General features: G+C 49.3%; 1 pseudogene; it reads right to left on the bottom strand.

The window, feature by feature from the left end:
* LOC118382768 (serine/threonine-protein kinase SMG1-like) overlaps positions 1 to 14,176 on the bottom strand; it is a 122,342-nt pseudogene that overhangs the window by 67,717 nt on the left and 40,449 nt on the right.

Here is a 14,176-nt window from a genome sequence, read left to right on the forward strand (position 1 = left end):
GAGGTAGAGTTAGGAGGAGAGAGGAGAGGGAGGGAGAGAGAGGAGGAAGGAGGTAGAGTTAGGAGGAGAGAGGAGAGGGAGGGAGAGAGAGGAGGAAGGAGGTAGAGTTAGGAGGAGAGATGAGAGGGAGGGAGAGAGAGGAGGAAGGAGGTAGAGTTAGGAGGAGAGAGGAGAGGGAGGGAGAGAGAGGAGGAAGGAGGTAGAGTTAGGAGGAGAGAGGAGAGGGAGGGAGAGAGAGGAGGAAGGAGGTAGAGTTAGGAGGAGAGAGGAGAGGGAGGGAGAGAGAGGAGGAAGGAGGTAGAGTTAGGAGGAGAAAGGAGAGGGAGGGAGAGAGAGGAGGAAGGAGGTAGAGTTAGGAGGAGAGAGGAGAGGGAGGGAGAGAGAGGAGGAAGGAGGTAGAGTTAGGAGGAGAGAGGAGAATTAGGTTCAGACTTCTATTCCTGCTGGTCGTCTGCCTGGAGGTTGTTCTGTCTGGAAGAGGTAGGGCTAGTTGCGTTCATCATGTGTGTGTGTGTGTGTGTGTGTGTGTGTGTGTGTGTGTGTGTGTGTGTGTGTGTGTGTGTGTGTGGTCGCTACCTTTGAAGAGGTAAGGGTAGTTGCGTTCATCATGTGTGTGTGTGTGTGTGTAGGAGTGTGTGTGTGTGTGTGTGGTCGCTACCTTTGAAGAGGTAAGGGTAGTTGCGTTCATCATGTGTGTGTGTGTGTGTCGCTACCTTTGAAGAGGTAGGGTAGTTGCGTTCATCGTGTGTGGTCGCTACCTTTGAAGAGGTAGGGTAGTTGCGTTCATCATGTGTGTGTGTGTGTGGTCGCTACCTTTGAAGAGGTAAGGGTAGTTGCGTTCATCGTGTGTGTGTGTGTGTGTTCGCTACCTTTGAAGAGGTAGGGCTAGTTGCGTTCATCGTGTGTGTGTGTGTGTGTGTGTGGTCGCTACCTTTGAAGAGGTAGGGCTAGTTGCGTTCATCGTGTGTGTGTGTGTGTGTTCGCTACCTTTGAAGAGGTAAGGGTAGTTGCGTTCATCGTGTGTGTGTGTGTGTTCGCTACCTTTGAAGAGGTAAGGGTAGTTGCGTTCATCGTGTGTGTGTGTGTGTGTGGTCGCTACCTTTGAAGAGGTAAGGGTAGTGCGTTCATCGTGTGTGTGTGTGTGTTCGCTACCTTTGAAGAGGTAAGGGTAGTTGCGTTCATCATGTGTGTGTGTGTGTGGTCGCTACCTTTGAAGAGGTAAGGGTAGTTGCGTTCATCGTGTGTGTGTGTGTGTTCGCTACCTTTGAAGAGGTAAGGGTAGTTGCGTTCATCGTGTGTGTGGTCGCTACCTTTGAAGAGGTAAGGGTAGTTGGTTCATCATGTGTGTGTGTGTGTGTGGTCGCTACCTTTGAAGAGGTAAGGGTAGTTGCGTTCATCGTGTGTGTGTGTGTGTGTGTTCGCTACCTTTGAAGAGGTAAGGGTAGTTGCGTTCATCGTGTGTGTGTGTGTGTTCGCTACCTTTGAAGAGGTAAGGGTAGTTGCGTTCATCGTGTGTGTGTGTGTGTTCGCTACCTTTGAAGAGGTAAGGGTAGTTGCGTTCATCGTGTGTGTGTGTGTGTTCGCTACCTTTGAAGAGGTAAGGGTAGTTGCGTTCATCGTGTGTGTGTGTGTGTGTGTGTGGTTGCTACCTTTGAAGAGTTAAGGGTAGTTGCGTTCATCGTGTGTGTGTGTGTGTGTGTGTGTGTGTGTGTGTGTGTGTGTGGGTCGCTACCCTTGAAGAGGTAAGGGTAGTTGCGTTGCGTTCATCGTGTGTGTGTGTGTGTGTGTGTGTGTGTGGTTGCTACCTTTGAAGAGTTAAGGGTAGTTGCGTTCATCGTGTGTGTGTGTGTGTGTGTGTGTGTGTGTGTGTGTGTGGGGTCGCTACCTTTGAAGAGGTAAGGGTAGTTGCGTTCATCGTGTGTGTGTGTGTGTGTGTGTGTGTGTGTGTGTGTGTGTGTGTGGTCGCTACCTTTGAAGAGGTAAGGGTAGTTGCGTTCATCGTGTGTGTGTGTGTGTGTGTGTGTGTGTGTGTGTGTGTGTGGTCGCTACCTTTGAAGAGGTAAGGGTAGTTGCGTTCATCGTGTGTGTGTGTGTGTGTGTGTGTGTGTGTGTGTGTGTGTGTGTGTGTGTGTGTGTGTGTGTGTGTGTGTGTGTGTGTGTGTGTGTGTGTGTGGTCGCTACCTTTGAAGAGGTAAGGGTAGTTGCGTTAATCATGTGTGTGTGTGTGTGGTCTCTACCTTTGAAGAGGTAAGGGTAGTTGCGTTAATCATGTGTGTGTGTGTGTGTGTGTGTGTGTGTGTGTGTGTGTGTGTGTGTGGTCTCTACCTTTGAAGAGGTAAGGGTAGTTGCGTTCATGTGTGTGTGTGTGTGGTCTCTACCTTTGAAGAGGTAAGGGTAGTTGCGTTAATCATGTGTGTGTGTGTGTGTGTGTGTGTGGTCTCTACCTTTGAAGAGGTAAGGGTAGTTGCGTTCATTGTGTGTGTGTGTGGTCGCTACCTTTGAAGAGGTAAGGGTAGTTGCGTTAATCGTGTGTGTGTGTGTGGTCGCTACCTTTGAAGAGAGGGTAGTTGCGTTAATCATGTGTGTGTGTGTGTGGTCTCTACCTGTAAGGGTAGTTGCGTTAATCATGTGTGTGTGTGTGTGTGTGTGTGTGTGTGGTCTCTACCTTTGAAGAGGTAAGGGTAGTTGCGTTCATCGTGTGTGTGTGTGTGTGTGTGTCTCTACCTTTGAAGAGGTAAGGGTAGTTGCGTTCATCGTGTGTGTGTGTGTGTGGTCGCTACCTTTGAAGAGGTAAGGGTAGTTGCGTTAATCATGTGTGTGTGTGTGTGGTCTCTACCTTTGAAGAGGTAAGGGTAGTTGCGTTAATCATGTGTGTGTGTGTGTGGTCTCTACCTTTGAAGAGGTAAGGGTAGTTGCGTTAATCATGTGTGTGTGTGTGTGTGTGTGTGTGTGTGTGTGTGTGTGTGTGTGTGTGTGTGTGTGTGTGTGTGTGTCTCTACCTTTGAAGAGGTAAGGGTAGTTGCGTTAATCGTGTGTGTGTGTGTGTGGTCTCTACCTTTGAAGAGGTAAGGGTAGTTGCGTCCGTCGGAGCCCAGGAAGTGTAGTTTCTTGGGTTTGGTCTTGGTCGGCAGGATGGTGATGGTGTTGCCAACACTTTGGATGGTCAACGCGTCCGTTGCCGACACCTCGCCCGGCAACGCCATCTCAGTGGTCGCCATGGCAGCCAGGCGGGGGCTGATGTGGTCCAGACGCAGCAGATAGCTGGTCCTCTTCTGAGCCCTCTGCTGGAGACTCAGCATGATCTAGGAGACAATTTAAAACTTTCATTTAAATCCACTTCAATAAAAAAAGTACGGTATACATTTTAAAAAGGTTTCAGATACATTGGACACTCACAGAAACAAAAAGCACCTTCACACACAGACACGGACCAAGTTTACCCTGAACACAGATCTAGGATCAGCTTCCCTTCCCCCAACCCTAATCTTAAAGGGGTCTTCAATCCCCTAAAACTAAACACAGATCTAGGATCAGAACATAGAAACATCTCCCTTTAACATAGAAACATCTGCCTTTAACATAGAAACATCTGCCTTTAACATAGAAACATCTGCCTTTAACATAGAAACATCTGCCTTTAACATAGAAACATCTGCCTTTAACATAGAAACATCTGCCTTTAACATAGAAACATCTGCCTTTAACATAGAAACATCTCCCTTTAACATAGAAACATCTCCCTTTAACATAGAAACATCTCCATTTAACATAGAAACATCTCCCTTTAACATAGAAACATCTCCCTTTAACATAGAAACATCTCCCTTTAACATAGAAACATCTCCCTTTAACATAGAAACATCTCCCTTTAACATAGAAACATCTCCCTTTAACATAGAAACATCTCCCTTTAACATAGAAACATCTCCCTTTAACATAGAAACATCTCCCTTTAACATAGAAACATCTCCCTTTAACGTAGAAACATCTCCCTTTAACGTAGAAACATCTCCATTTAACGTAGAAACATCTCAATTTAACGTAGAAACATCTCAATTTAACGTAGAAACATCTCCCTTTAACGTAGAAACATCTGCCTTTAACATAGAAACATCTGCCTTTAACATAGAAACATCTCCCTTTAACATAGAAACATCTGCCTTTAACATAGAAACATCTGCCTTTAACATAGAAACATCTCCCTTTAACATAGAAACATCTCCCTTTAACTTTAACATAGAAAAATCTCCATTTAACATAGAAAAATCTCCATTTAACATAGAAACATCTCCATTTAACATAGAAACATCTCAATTTAGCATAGAAACATCTCCCTTTAACATAGAAACATCTCCCTTTAACATAGAAACATCTGCCTTTAACATAGAAACATCTGCCTTTAACATAGAAACATCTGCCTTTAAAACATCTCCTTTAACATAGAAACATCTGCCTTTAACATAGAAACATCTGCCTTTAACATAGAAACATCTGCCTTTAACGTAGAAACATCTGCCTTTAACATAGAAACATCTGCCTTTAACGTAGAAACATCTGCCTTTAACGTAGAAACATCTGCCTTTAACGTAGAAACATCTCCTTTAACATAGAAACATCTCCCTTTAACATAGAAACATCTCCCTTTAACATAGAAACATCTCCCTTTAACATAGAAACATCTCCCTTTAACATAGAAACATCTCCCATTTAACATAGAAACATCTCCATTTAACATAGAAACATCTCCATTTAACATAGAAACATCTCCATTTAACATAGAAACATCTCCATTTAACATAAAAACATCTCCCTTTAACATAGAAACATCTCCATTTAACATAGAAACATCTCCCTTTAGCATAGAAACATCTCCCTTTAACATAGAAACATCTCCCTTTAACATAGAAACATCTCCCTTTAACATAGAAACATCTCCATTTAACATAGAAACATCTCCATTTAACATAGAAACATCTCCATTTAACATAGAAACATCTCCATTTAACATAGAAACATCTGCCTTTAACATAGAAACATCTCCCTTTAGCATAGAAACATCTGCCTTTTAACATAGAAACATCTGCCTTTTAACATAGAAACATCTCCCTTTAACATAGAAACATCTCCCTTTAACATAGAAACATCAAACCCCCCCCACGGTCCTGGTCCTACCTGTTTGAACGGGACCCAGCTGCTGGCCGGGTTGGCCGGGTTGTGAGGGCTCTTCAGTCTCTCCAGGGCCGAGGTGATGGCGTCCCCGTAGGTCTGCTGGAACCAGGTCTCGTGGGGGGTCTCGGCGGGCGTCGTGGTGATGCTCCTCACGTGGTCCAGAGCGAACACCACGGGACGCATCAGAGCGGAGTGCTTCTCACACATGATGGCCACCTTCTCCTCCCTGACAGAGGAGACACACTGTTCATCTATGTCCCTTTGACTGAGGTTAAAACATACACGTTGAGACAGGACAGTGTTGTATAGTTAGCGAGTGAGAAGTGCAGAGGGTCAGAACGAAACCCATGACCTCTAGCAGCCGAGGCTACCCAGTACCCGAGACAGGGACTAACCTCTGGTAGCTGAGGCTACCCAGTACCCGAGACAGGGACTAACCTCTGGTAGCTGAGGCTACCCAGTACCCGAGACAGGGACTAACCTCTGGTAGCCGAGGCTACCCAGTACCTGAGACAGGGACTAGTAGCGCGTGCCCTAGTAGCATGTGCCCTACCAGTGTGTGCCCTACCAGTGTGTGCCCTACCAGTGTGTGCCCTACCAGTGTGTGCCCTACCAGTGTGTGCCCTACCAGTGTGTACCCTAGTAGTGTGTGACTCACTTGCGTAGTGTGTACCCTAGTAGTGCGTGCGTGCGAGCGACTCACTTGCGTAGTGTGTACACTAGTAGTGCGTGCGAGCGACTCACTTGCGTAGTGTGTACCCTAGTAGTGTGTGTGTGTGTGTGTGTGTGTGTGTGTGTGTGTGTGTGTGTGTGTGTGTGTGTGTGTGTGTGACTCACTTGCGTAGTGTGTACCCTAGTAGTGTGTGTGTGTGTGTGTGTGTGTGTGTGTGTAGTGTGTGTGTGTGTGTGTGACTCACTTGCGTAGTGTGTGTACCCTAGTAGTGTGTGTGTATGTGTGTGTGTGTGTGTGTGTGTGTGTGTGTGACTCACTTGCGTAGTGTGTACCCTAGTAGTGTGTGTGTGTATGTGTGTATGTGTGTGTGTGTGTGTGTGACTCACTTGCGTAGTGTGTACCCTAGTAGTGTGTGTGTGTATGTGTGTATGTGTGTGTGTGTGTGTGTGTGTGTGTGTGTGTGTGTGTGTGTGTGTGTGTGTGTGTGTGTGTGTGTGTGTGTGTGTGTGTGTGTATGTGTGTGTGTGTGTGTGTGTGTGTGTGTGTGTGTGACTCACTTGCGTAGTGTGTTGTTGTTCTGTACTCTCTTGACCTCGTCCTCCAGCTGTTGGATCCTGCGCAGGACGTGCATGTGTTGCTGCTGCAGGACGCCCAGCCACAACTCATCCCACAGCAGAGTCACGCGCCGCAGCTCTCCCACTAGCATCTGGACCTGGGGACCCACGGACAGACACACAGAGAGTCACACGTGGTTAGCACAGGAAGCTCTCCCACTAGCATTTGGACCTGGGGACCCACGGACAGACACACAGAGTCACATGTGGTTAGCACAGGAAGCTCTCCCACTAGCATCTGGACCTGGGGACCCACGGACAGACACACAGTCACATGTGGTTAGCACAGGAAGCTCTCCCACTAGCATCTGGACCTGGGGACCCACGGACGGACACACACAGAGTCACATGTGGTTAGCACAGGAAGCTCTCCCACTAGCATCTGGACCTGGGGACCCACGGACAGACACACAGAGAGTCACATGTGGTTAGCACAGGAAGCTCTCCCACTAGCATCTGCACCTGGGGACCCACAGACAGACACACAGTCACATGTGGTTAGCACAGGAAGCTCTCCCACTAGCATCTGGACCTGGGGACCCACAGACACACACAGAGTCACACGTGGTTGGCACAGGAAGCTCTCCCTCTAACATCTGGACCTCCCCAGGACGGACACGCAGCCCACGGAGATGCAGTCAGTTCGCAGAGGGAAAGACAAAGCCATTTAACCCAGTGAATTAAAACTTATTGGTGACAATCAAGCTTTGAAAACAGCATATTGGACATGAGGGTTTGCACCATATTATCACCAATAACGTTGTGTATATATATATATATATATATATCAGTGAACTGAGGAAAGGTCACTTTCTCTGAATGCCGGATGGTGTTAAATAGCCAGTTCAACGATAATTAAATAAATAAAAGATAATTGATCTCCTCTAGTTTGGAAACAGTTGTACCCCAGTAAGGACAGTACACTCAGTCACCATTTCAAAAACCTCTACACGCCACGTAACATTATTCAAGAGGGTATAATTATGTGCAGCATGAGTGGGGAGCCTAGCTAGGACTAGGGGGGACATAATTAACTGTAACACCAGTAATGAGGAGAAGCATTTAGCTGTAACATCAGCAGTAGGGGGAGGTATAATTACCTATAACACCATAGTGGGGTTGTGGTAGGGGGAAGTATTTACCTGTAACACCATAATGTGTTTGGCTGCAGTAGAGGGAAGTGTTTACCTGTAACACCATAGTGGGGTTGGCTGCAGTAGGGGGGAAGTGTTTACCTGTAACACCACAGTGGGGTTGGCTGCAGTAGGGGGAAGTGTTTACCTGTAACACCATAGTGGGGTTGGCTGCAGTAGGGGGAAGTGTTTACCTGTAACACCATAGTGGGGTTGTGGTAGGGGGAAGTGTTTACCTGTAACACCATAATGTGGTTGGCTGCAGTAGGGGGAAGTGTTTACCTGTAACACCATAGTGGGGTTGGCTGCAGTAGGGGGAAGTGTTTACCTGTAACACCATAGTGGGGTTGTGGTAGGGGAAGTGTTTACCTGTAACACCATAGTGGGGTTGGCTGCAGACAGCTTGTCCACTATCTTGCTGTAGCAGTCATGCATCATGGCCTGGTCCTGGCTGGAACACAGTGCAGGAAACTCCTCACCCCGCCCATCTTCCTCCTGGGAGGCGGGGTTACTGCCCAGTGTCCCCTCCCTTCCTCACACAGCCCCTCCCCTGCATGCTGCCCAGGAAGGTGGGCAGGGCCGACGGGAGCTTGTTTCCTGGGAGACAAAGATGTTATGGCGAGTTGAGACAATTTGGTTTAAATAATGCAAAAACACAATGTCGGAGAAGGTTTAAAAAAGTAAAAGTGCAATATGTGCCATGTAAGAAAGCTGACGTTTAAGTTCCTTGCTCAGAACATGAGAACATATGAAAGCTGGTGGTTCAATATTCCCAGGTAAGAAGTTTAAGGTTGTAGTTAAAGTAATTATAGGGCCATTTCTCTCTTCCATTTGTATTTCATATCCCTTTGACTATTGGATGTTCTTATAGGCACTATATAGTATTGCCAATGTAACAGTATAGCTTCCGTCCCTCTCCTCGCTCCTAACTGTTGTTGATGCTGACTCTGTTGCACAGAACGCAAGAGAAGTGACAATTTATCTAGTTAATATTGCCTGCTAACGTGAATTTATTTTAACTAAAAATGCAGGTTTAAAAAAATATATATTCTTGTGTGTATTGATTTTAAGAAAGGCATTGATGTTTATCGTGAGGGACATTGATGTTTATCGTGAGGGACATTGATGTTTATCGTGAGGGACATTGGTGTTTATCGTGAGGGACATTGATGTTTATCGTGAGGGACATTGATGTTTATCGTGAGGGACATTGATGTTTATCGTGAGGACATTGATGTTTATCGTGAGGACATTGATGTTTAGGGACATTGATGTTTAGGGACATTGATGTTTATCGTGAGGGACATTGATGTTTATCGTGAGGGACATTGATGTTTATCGTGAGGGACATTGATGTTTATCGTGAGGGACATTGATGTTTATCGTGAGGGACATTGATGTTTATCGTGAGGGACATTGATGTTTATCGTGAGGGACATTGATGTTTATCGTGAGGGACATTGATGTTTAGGGACATTGATGTTTATCGTGAGGGACATTGATGTTTATCGTGAGGGACATTGATGTTTATCGTGAGGGACATTGATGTTTAGGGACATTGATGTTTAGGGACATTGATGTTTATCGTGAGGTACATTGATGTTTAGGTACATTGATGTTTACCGTGAGGGACATTGATGTTTATCGTGAGGGACATTGATGTTTATCGTGAGGTACATTGATGTTTAGGGACATTGATGTTTATCGTGAGGGACATTGATGTTTATCGTGAGGGACATTGATGTTTATCGTGAGGGACATTGATGTTTATCGTGAGGGACATTGATGTTTAGGTACATTTGTGCAACGATTGTGCTTTTATTCACAAATGCGCTTTTGTTAAATCATCACCCATTTGGCGAAGTAGGCTTCGATGATTCGATGATAAATTAACAGGCACCGCATTAATTATATGCAACGCAGGACAAGCTAGTTACACTCGTAATATCATCAACCACGTGTAGTTAACTAGTGATTATGTGAAGATTGTTTTTTATAAAGTAAGTTTAATGCCAGCTAGCAACTTACCTTGGCTCCTTGCTGCACTCGCGCAACAGGTGGTCAATCCTGCCACACAGTCTCCTCGTGGAGTGCAATGTAACCGGCCAGAATCGGTGTCCAAAAATACCATTTACCGATTGTTATTAAAAAACTCTAAATCGGCCCGAATTAAATCGGTCGACCTCTAGTGTGTGTACCTGCGTGCTGGGCCTCTCCTCCCAGAGACAGTGATCCGACTATAGCAGGGTACAGGATGAGGTGTGGTGAGTCCTGGGCAACGCGACACAGCAGACTACAGATACTCTGTCTGATGTAAGCCTCTGGATGGTTCAGACGAGAGAACAGCTGGGGGATGATGCCTGGAGGGGAGAGGGGTTGAATTAGCAGGAGAGAGAACAGCTGGAGGGGAGAGGGGTTGAATTAGCAGGAGACAGGAGAGAGAACAGCTGGAGGATGATGCCTGGAGGGGAGAGGGGAGGAGAGAGGGTTGAATTAGCAGGAGACAGGAGAGAGAGAACAGCTGGAGGAGAGGGGGTTGAATTAGCAGGAGACAGGAGAGAGAGAACAGCTGGAGGGGAGAGGGGTTGAATTAGCAGGAGACAGGAGAGAGAACAGCTGGAGGGGGAGAGGTGTTGAATTACCAGGAGACAGGAGAGAGAACAGCTGGAGGGGAGAGGGGTTGAATTAGCAGGAGACAGGAGAGAGAACAGCTGGGTGGGGGGAGAGGGGTTGACTTAGCAGGAGACAGGAGAGGCAGGAAAGGTCTCAACTAACTGTAGATGATCTCTCCATTATGTGTTCTAGGTCTGACACTAGAATGTCAGTTTATTAAATATTCATTCCTTTCTAGAGTCTAACAGGAGCCTTCAGAGAAATATAGAGCTCCCTCTGGGTCTGAGTGTGTTAACCCTCCAGGGGCCAGTGGGGGTCAGTGTGTTACCTCTCCAGGGGCCAGTGGGGGTCTGTGTGTTACCTCTCCAGGGGCCAGTGGGGGTCTGTGTGTTACCTCTCCAGGGGCCAGTGGGGGTCTAGGTGTGTTACCCCTCAGGGGCCAGTGTGTTACCCCTCCAGGGGCCAGTGGGGGTCAGTGTGTTTTACCTCTCCAGGGGCCAGTGGGGGTCAGTATGTTTTAGCTCTAGGGGCCAGTGGGGGTCAGTGTGTGTTACCTCTCCAGGGGCCAGTGGGGGTCAGTGTGTTACCCCCTAGGGGCCAGTGGGGGTCAGTGTGTTACCTCTCCAAGGGCCAGTGGGGGTCAGTGTGTTACCTCCCTAGGGGCCAGTGGGGGTCAGTGTGTTACCTCCCTAGGGGCCAGTGGGGGTCAGTGTGTTACCTCCCTAGGGGCCAGTGGGGTCAGTGTGTTACCTCCTAGGGGCCAGTGGGGGTCAGTGTGTTTTAGCTCTAGGGGCCAGTGGGGTCAGTGTATTACCCCTCCAGGGGCCAGTGGGGTCAGTGTGTTACCTCTCCAGGGGCCAGTGTGGGTCAGTGTGTTACCTCCCTAGGGGCCAGTGGGGGTCTGTGTGTGTTACCTCTCTAGGGGCCAGTGGGGTCAGTATGTGTTACATCTCTAGGGGCCAGTGGGGGTCAGTGTGTTACCTCTCTAGGGGCCAGTGGGGGTCAGTGTTTGTTACCTCTCTAGGGGCCAGTGGGGGTCAGTGTGTTACCTCCCTAGGGGCCAGTGGGGGTCTGTGTGTGTTACCTCTCTAGGGGCCAGTGGGGGTCAGTGTGTGTTACATCTCTAGGGGCCAGTGGGGGTCAGTGTGTTACCCCTCTAGGGGCCAGTGGGGGTCAGTGTGTTACCTCTCTAGGGGTCAGTGGGGGTCTGTGTGTGTTACCTCTCCAGGGGGCGGTGGGGGTTGAGGCGAGCCCAAGCTCAAGCCCCTCCCTCAGCTCCCCGGCGTGCTTCACCAGCAGCCGTAGCAACCGCAGCGTCGCCATGACGATGATATCATCGTTACTCTGCTTGCTGTTCTGATTGGTCAGCAGCAGCTTGGGGTCATCCTCATCGATGGGAACCTGAGGGAGGAAGAAGAGAGACATGGAGGGATGGAGGAAGAGATGGATGGATGGATGGATGGGAGAGATGCAGGGAAAGGGACAAGGCTATAAGAGAAGGCATCTTCCTACAACATCCCAAACTTTCTCAAGTTCTAGATGAATAGAAACAGTCAAGTGAATAGCAATACCGAGAAGAAAAACATCAATTCTACTTTAACATTCATCTTGTCGACAGAACTCGTAGGGCTCCCAGACACATTAACTGGCCAGAACTCGTAGGGCTCCCAGACACATTAACTGGCCAGAACTCGTAGGGCTCCCAGACACATTAACTGGCCAGAACTCGTAGGGCTCCCAGACACATTAACTGGCCAGAACTCGTAGGGCTCCCAGACACATTAACTGGACAGAACTCGTAGGGCTCCCAGACACATTAACTGGACAGAACTCGTAGGGCTCCCAGACACATTAACTGGACAGAACTCGTAGGGCTCCCAGACAGATTAACTGGACAGAACTCGTAGGGCTCCCAGACAGATTAACTGGACAGAACTCGTAGGGCTCCCAGACACATTAACTGGACAGAACTCGTAGGGCTCCCAGACAGATTAACTGGACAGAACTCGTAGGGCTCCCAGACACATTAACTGGACAGAACTCGTAGGGCTCCCAGACACATTAACTAGACAGAACTCATAGGGCTCCCAGACAGATTAACTAGACAGAACTCGTAGGGCTCCCAGACAGATTAACTGGACAGAACTCGTAGGGCTCCAAGACAGATTAACTAGACAGAACTCATAGGGCTCCCAGACAGATTAACTAGACAGAACTCGTAGGGCTCCCAGACAGATTAACTAGACAGAACTCGTAGGGCTCCCAGACAGATTAACTAGACAGAACTCGTAGGGCTCCCAGACAGATTAACTGGACAGAACTCGTAGGGCTCCCAGACAGATTAACTGGCCAGAACTCGTAGGGCTCCCAGACAGATTAACTGGACAGAACTCGTAGGGCTCCCAGACAGATTAACTAGACAGAACTAATAGAAATAGTCCCTGACTAACCAGTCCCAGTCCCCCTGCCAGTCCCAGTCCCCCTGCCAGTCCCAGTCCCCCTGCCAGTCCCAGTCCCCCTGCCAGTACCCCCTGCCAGTCCCAGTACGCCCTGCCAGTACCCCCCCCTGCCAGTCCCAGTACGCCCTGCCCGTACCCCCTGCCAGTCCCAGTACGCCCTGCCCGTACCCCTGCCAGTCCCAGTCCCCCTGCCAGTCCCAGTACGCCCTGCCAGTACCCCCTGCCAGTCCCAGTCCCCCTGCCAGTCCCAGTACCCCTGCCAGTCCCAGTACGCCCTGCCAGTACCCCCTGCCAGTCCCAGTACGCCCTGCCAGTACCCCCTGCCAGTCCCAGTCCCCCCTGGAGAGAGACTGAGTTCCACCCACCTGTCCAGCGTTGAGTTTGAGGAAGGTGAAGTAGGCACCGCAGGAGACCCTGTAGAGACTGAAGATCCTGTCCACCACCCTCCTCCAGACACGGATTAGACCCTCCATCACCCCACTACCCCCACCCTGGACCCCCTCCACCTCCCCCTGCTCCTCCAGCCAGGGACAGGCAGACAGCAGCTGTCTCCAGATCACATCCACCATGTCATCCTCCTCCTCATCCTCCTGCTGCAGGGCCATGTCCTCATCCTGGAGGGAGAGAGGGGGGGTGGGGGAGAGAGAGAGAGGGGGTGGGGGAGAGAGAGAGAGAGGGGAGGTGGGGGAGAGAGAGAGGAGGTGGTGGGGAGAGAGAGAGAGAGGGGGGGTGGGGGAGAGAGAGAGAGGAGGGGGTGGGGGGAGAGAGAGAGAGAGGGAAGAGAGAGAGAGAGGGGTGGGGGAGAGAGAGAGGGGGTGGGGGGGAGAGAGAGAGAGGGGTGGGGGAGAGAGAGAGAGGGGGTGGGGGAGAGAGAGAGAGGGGGTGGGAGAGAGGGGGTGGGGGAGAGAGAGAGAGGGGGTGGGAGAGAGAGAGGGGGGGTGGGAGAGAGAGAGAGGGAGGGGGTGGGGGGAGAGAGAGGGAGGGGTGGGGGAGAGAGAGGGAGGGGGTGGGGGAGAGAGGGGGGGGGAGAGAGAGAGTTATGAGCAGGCAGACGGTGAATCCCAAACCCAGACCTGCCAAGAGCCGCACGGCAAATTGGGAGTTCTCTTGGAACTCTTTTTATGTAGTTCCATGTAGACTCAGTTCTAAACTTCTATCCGGGATGAACTACGATCTGTTCAGAACACCGGGAGAAAGTACGAGCACCATGGCAACGACAGTCATGGTGGACATACTAAAACAATAGTTACTAATTCATTCCTCATGAGCACACACACACACACACCTGTATTCCAGCAGGTCGACACATGGCCTGACCCAGGATGCTGAAGATGTTCTCCTTGTCCTCCTCACTGGTGCATTCTGGGAGAAGCTCCTCGATCTCCTTCTTCTCTCCCGGGAGCAAGGGCACACCTTCACCTTGACTGGGGGGGATGGAGGGAGGAGATGAGAGAGAGATGGGAGGAGTAAGGAACGGACGGACGTAGGGGAGGAGAGGTGAAAGGAGAGAGAGAT

This window comes from Oncorhynchus keta, chromosome 5 (genome assembly GCF_023373465.1).
Source record: "Oncorhynchus keta strain PuntledgeMale-10-30-2019 chromosome 5, Oket_V2, whole genome shotgun sequence".
Taxonomy (NCBI): Eukaryota; Metazoa; Chordata; class Actinopteri; order Salmoniformes; family Salmonidae; genus Oncorhynchus; species Oncorhynchus keta.